General features: G+C 31.9%; 1 long non-coding RNA gene across 1 annotated transcript; it reads left to right on the top strand.

Annotated features, from left to right (window-relative positions):
- Positions 1 to 4,388: 4,388 nt before the first annotated feature.
- On the top strand, positions 4,389 to 5,395 carry LOC149407744 (uncharacterized). The gene is made up of 2 exons (XR_016301738.1): positions 4,389 to 4,534; positions 4,885 to 5,395. It is a non-coding gene; the product is annotated as an uncharacterized LOC149407744 (long non-coding RNA).
- Positions 5,396 to 5,657: the final 262 nt, after the last annotated feature.

Raw genomic sequence — 5,657 nt, 5'->3', positions numbered from 1 at the left:
TCTCATCAAGACTTTAATCCATATGATGTTCTTTGCGAGGTTGGAAACTTGACTAGCCATGCTTTCTCCATCTCTAGTGTAACACCGAATCCTTCATAAATTCGTAGCATTAGTCGTTGGTATGCTTGCTCGTTGGGGATCGCATATGCATCTTATTCAATATTTTGAAAGAATGATCTCTCGAGGCGGTGTTGATGAGTATGTCAGTTGATGGACAGAGACTGCCAAAAAAGGTATGGCGAGGGATCCCATGGTTGGGCGTCTTCATAAAGTAAAGTGATTATTCGTTGAATAGCGTGAATTTTTTGATATCATTGCTTCTACGGGGCATTTTCCCTAATGGGAAGAATTTGGAGAGGAAATTCGTGCACAAATCATTCCAAGAGGTTATTGAGCCTGCACGTAATAGTCCCATAGACGGAACTCGAAGAAGTAGAGATGCAACCCTTCGTAAGTGACTTTGAACATCTCGCATATCGCCACAAAGTTTGTTATGTGGTCTTTATGATCTTTTAAAGGAAGTATCGTGAATAGGGTTTGTTGGACCATATAGATCACCCTCATATTGATATCAAAGTTTTAATTTTTTTTTAACACCAGTAGCCGAACGGCCGATTGGAGGCAGTAGATCGTCGTGAGTACATACTCGAGGAAGTTTTGTCCGTCCATGCCATCATAGTAAGAGCATAAAAACACAAAAATTAGAAAATAAAACTGAAGTATTGTGATTGCCAGTTATTATACTCAAAAGCTCATAAAAACTAGTCCTCGGCCACGAAGGTATAACTTGTTGTGTTATTTACATTCCCGCAAGTGTATGTGTCGTCCAAGTAGTATATATACTGAGTACTAGTAACTATCACATGGAGAATAGAAAATACTAACTAAATAGTTTAACAAATATCACGAGTTGAATTTATAGTGATTGAAAGATTGACTAATTAAACAAAAAATGAGTTTAAAAGGACAAATAAAAAAGGTAACGATTTTACCTCTCGCTATGAATCCTAAAAACAATTACAAGCACTAAGCACAATCATTTATAAGATTGCAAAATACATCTAGAATTTTCTACTAACCTAGATCATGTATATTGTTTACAGCAAAAACACAATTACTTATTACCTCTTGGTCCCAAAACAATCTTTGATAACAATTCTAAGGTAGCTAATCAATGAACATAACAAATGCACGGCTAAAATAAAACAACCAAATACATAGATTAGACATTAAATAAATAAAATAGCGAATTATACAAATAGGTTTAAATCGATTTTAAAAACCTAGGCAAAATAAATAAATAAACAAAGACATACTTATTAAAGAGTTAAGGAAAGGAGAAAAGAAGAAACAAGTCGAAGGAGAAGAACAAGCCTCAAAGCTCTTCAACAAGCTCTTCAATTCGTGATATTTGTTCAACTATTTAGTTAGTATTTTCTATTCTCCATGTGATCGTTGCTCGTATTTAGTATAGTTATCTTGGATGAAACATACACTTGCGTGAAGGAGAATAACTTATTTCGGAAATTTATGGACCTTTAAATGAAAATCAGAGGTCAAAGGCATTATAAAATGATAATTTAACCAAAACTACGGCATGCGGACTCATGGCGCGCATGGTTTAAGCAACGCGTCCATGCTTCGATGTCGGCGCTCATAGGTCCGCGTGATCTTCTGTATAACATGCGCAATGATTTTGAATATGTTGTAAATTATTGATCTATATTCAGATTTTCGCAAACATGCATTGAACATATAAAAAAATGTATATACAGTGCGCTGGAAAAGATTCATCCAAAATATTTAATTCAGAATTTCAAAATCAAAATAGGAGAAGAGGTCATGTATCTTATTTCACTCTCTTGATAACTTATCCAAAAAATCATTGGATCACCTCAAAACTAATCAGTTATACTCTTAAAACTTGCATCTCAATTATAAGATATAAAAATCTAGTAAAAACTAGAAAAAGATCTATTTACTTCGATTTAAGCATAACATAATATAATAAGCGAGTGTAAAACACACTTTATCACACTACTAATAACAATGGAGGCTCGACCTATTCATTTTCTTGAGAGATAAGAAAAGAAGTGGCAGGGGTGATGTAGTTAAATAGCCAATTTAAAGTTGTGAATTTGTAAAATAGCCAATGTTTGTCTTAATATAGTGAAGTAGCAAAAATGTGCGGCAATCTGGTTTCAAAAATTTTTTTGACCCCAAGATTAATTTTGTTGAAAGTGATAAATTATTTATAATAATCGTCAAAATATTTAATCTTGGCTGTCAAAATTTTTTTGAAAACGTAAATTTGGCTACTTTGCTGAAAAATTGAAAGTTTGGCTATTTCGCTAATCAATAAGTTTCAAATGGCTATTTTGTACAATTTTTCCTTTCTATAATGATAGAGAAAATTATGATATATTTTGCTCAAATAGATTATCTGATTATTATTATTTTTTTATTATATATTTCTGACTTTCTTTTTTCCGTAGAGACTCAAAAATGATCCTTATACTATAAAAATATATATAAAGCATATTAGTTAAGAAAATTTTTAACACCACTTTACCAAAGTTAATCATAATTTAAATTTTCACAGATCTATTTATAATTAAATAAAAATTGGTTATGAAATTGTCGAATTTCGTGATAAGTTGGTCACAAAATCAAGCAATTTCATGACAGTTATGTCATGAATTCCAGCAGTTTCGTGACAGTTCAGTCGGGAAATTCAAAAATTTGTGAGAGATCAGTCATGAAATTCATCAATTTAGTGATCGATCTTTAATTATGTGCACGATTTGTTACGAAATCCTGAATTTCATGACCAATTTATCACAAAATTCTGAATTTTGTGACCAATTTTATTAAGAGTATAACAGTTTTTTCACACCTAATTTATTAGTAGTAGCTATGTAAATATTGGCTTTATGATAAAGTGGTGTTGAAATAATAATATTCATTAAATTTCCCTAACTAATATGCTTTATATTTCTTTTATACTATAAGGATGATTTCTGAGTCTCTTATGGAAAAAAAATTCAAAAAAAAATTAGTAATCGTAATATTAATAATCAGATAATCAATTAGCAAAGTCTGTTTTGTGGACAAATATGAAATTCTAGTTTTTATCAGCACAAAATAGGATAAATTACAAGCATTACTTGGGAATATTATAACTAGGCAGCCTTAGATTTTATTTGTTTATTATCATTATTTTTAAAGCAGCCCAGTTTGGCAGGGTCCAAAATTATTATGGTAAAAGATATATTTGGAATTTATGATTATATTCGTCTTATTGACTTTCAAGTTTCAACATCTCTTATTTTTTATTTATTTATAATAGTTTGGTAGAGCCGTATAGCGGGTAGGGCATTATTTAATTCAAAAATAAATTAGTAATCGTAATATTAATAATCAGATAATCAATTAGCAAAGTCTGTTTTGTGGACAAATATGAAATTCTAGTTTTTATCAGCACAAAATAGGATAAATTACAAGCATTACTTGGGAATATTATAACTAGGCAGCCTTAGATTTTATTTGTTTATTATCATTATTTTTAAAGCAGCCCAGTTTGGCAAGGTCCAAAATTATTATGGTAAAAGATATATTTGGAATTTATGATTATATTCGTCTTATTGACTTTCAATTTTCAACATCTCTTATTTTTTATTTATTTATAATAGTTTGGTAGAGCCGTATAGCGGGTAGGGCATTATATCCAGTCTTGATTATATCTACTTCCTACTTAGTGATTATCCTAAAAACAAAAATTGAATGCCTTATTAAATTTTCATCAACGACTTTGAATACTGTAAATTCCTAATAAGAGATAATTCTAAAAGTCTATGTTATATTTTCTAATTCTCTTATTGATGCTCTAACTTATTTGATAATTTCGAAAATAAAAATTTAAAAACTATAGAATGTCAAAGTAGTTAGAAGGTAGTAATATAGACCGTTGACATTTAAAAGTTAGCGCGTACTGCTCAAAGCTAGACGTATATATCTAACATATCTATAGCGAGAAAGTAGGGCAACTGACCATGTTATGTATTTGCCAAGTATGAAAAAAAAATATGAATGATTAATTACTTACTTCACAAACTAAAATCTTCTGTTTGCCAAGTAAAATTGTTTCAAAAATTAGTATCTAATAATCTGGTGTACGGAAATATAATCCAAACGAGATGTTTAAGTTATCTACTTCTCATTCAATTGTTTTCATAAATATTTATGACCTTCAACATAGAAGAATTTCTACAGTCCCTTGGATTTGTACCATTTCAAAACTTGAACCTACAGCAGCATGGATCGTAGGTCCTATAAATCTAGAACGAAGTTCACGCAATACTATAAATTCCTTTGTTCAGTCAGAAGAAATTCCAACAAAATATATTTTGAATTGAGGAAGTAATGGCTAAGATGAGCTCTATTAGTTTTGTTTTGATGAGCATCTTGATCATGTATTTGGGTACAATATTCTCACCGGCCTCAGCAATAAGAATAGTGCCTGCCCCATTCCCAGGTACAAAATACATCATTTTATTTAAGATTAATGACATGATAATTTAATTCGCTACCTATGGTTAACTTCTTATTTTTTATTTAATAAAATTGAAGAATACGGTGCAATAGATAAGTAGACTCTTGTTTGACATGTTTTTGCTTTGTTTTCCCTTAATTGTAAATATAACATTTTGGTCACCAAGCTAGCATAAGATGAATTAATTAAGCTTCCTGTTTTTGCCTCATATAATTTAACTTCAATCAAAATTTAGCTATGTTGAAATTTGACAATAATTTTCTTTTTTTTGTAATTTTTACTAAATTTAAATAAATAATTTAATTGGCTATAGATCACTATTTAATTTGCAGTGTGTTACGGTTGCATTTGTTGCCAAACTTGGACGGTCGATCCTAGTCTTCCCGTGATTGAAGGTGAACCCATTACCCAGCGACCTATTGATCCCATCGATACTGATCCAAGCTTACCTGTTGATCCTCGAGTTCCAGTGCTTCCTGATCGTCCTATCATCCCCAGTCCTTGGAAAGCTCCGCCCCCACCGCGGGTTAGGCCGATACGTTGCTGCCCCATCCGTTGCTGTCCTCGCTTTTATTTAGACCCGATCCCATTCAACCCCGAATTCCCAGTGAGTAGCTCTCCATGAAGAGATAAACATGAAACCTAAAAGAAACCCTGGCTAGGTCAACCTTATTGACATCTACTAGTCTTAGGGATATACTTAATTATGCGTGTATTACTATGAAACTCGTAGAGTTAAAATAATATAGGAGTTATCTGTGGAGTTTATATGGCCACTATTGTGACTCCACAATATCATATATGTATCACTAAAGTATTAATAATATAGCTCACTTTTAACTATATATGTTGTCACTACTACAAACTGGGGATTCCACAACGGTACAAAACCGTTGTGGAAGCTTTTCACAACAGTTCTGTACCGTTGTGGAATCCTCTGCTGTGGAATGTTTCAACAACGGTACTCGTCATGTTGTGGAAAAGTACTAATTCCACAACAGGACTAGTCCTGTTGTGGAAATGTCCATGATTCCACAACGGGACTGTCCCGTTGTGGAACAACTCAACAGATTTAAAATTTTCGCCGCGGCAACGTGTATCGTTT

Source organism: Urtica dioica, chromosome 1, assembly GCF_054948205.1.
Source record: "Urtica dioica subsp. dioica isolate 48M chromosome 1, U.dioica_male_clone48M_v1_H2, whole genome shotgun sequence".
NCBI classification, from domain to species: domain Eukaryota; kingdom Viridiplantae; phylum Streptophyta; class Magnoliopsida; order Rosales; family Urticaceae; genus Urtica; species Urtica dioica.
The sequence above is the reverse complement of the archived record's forward strand: the minus strand, read 5'-3'. Positions and strand labels throughout refer to the sequence as shown.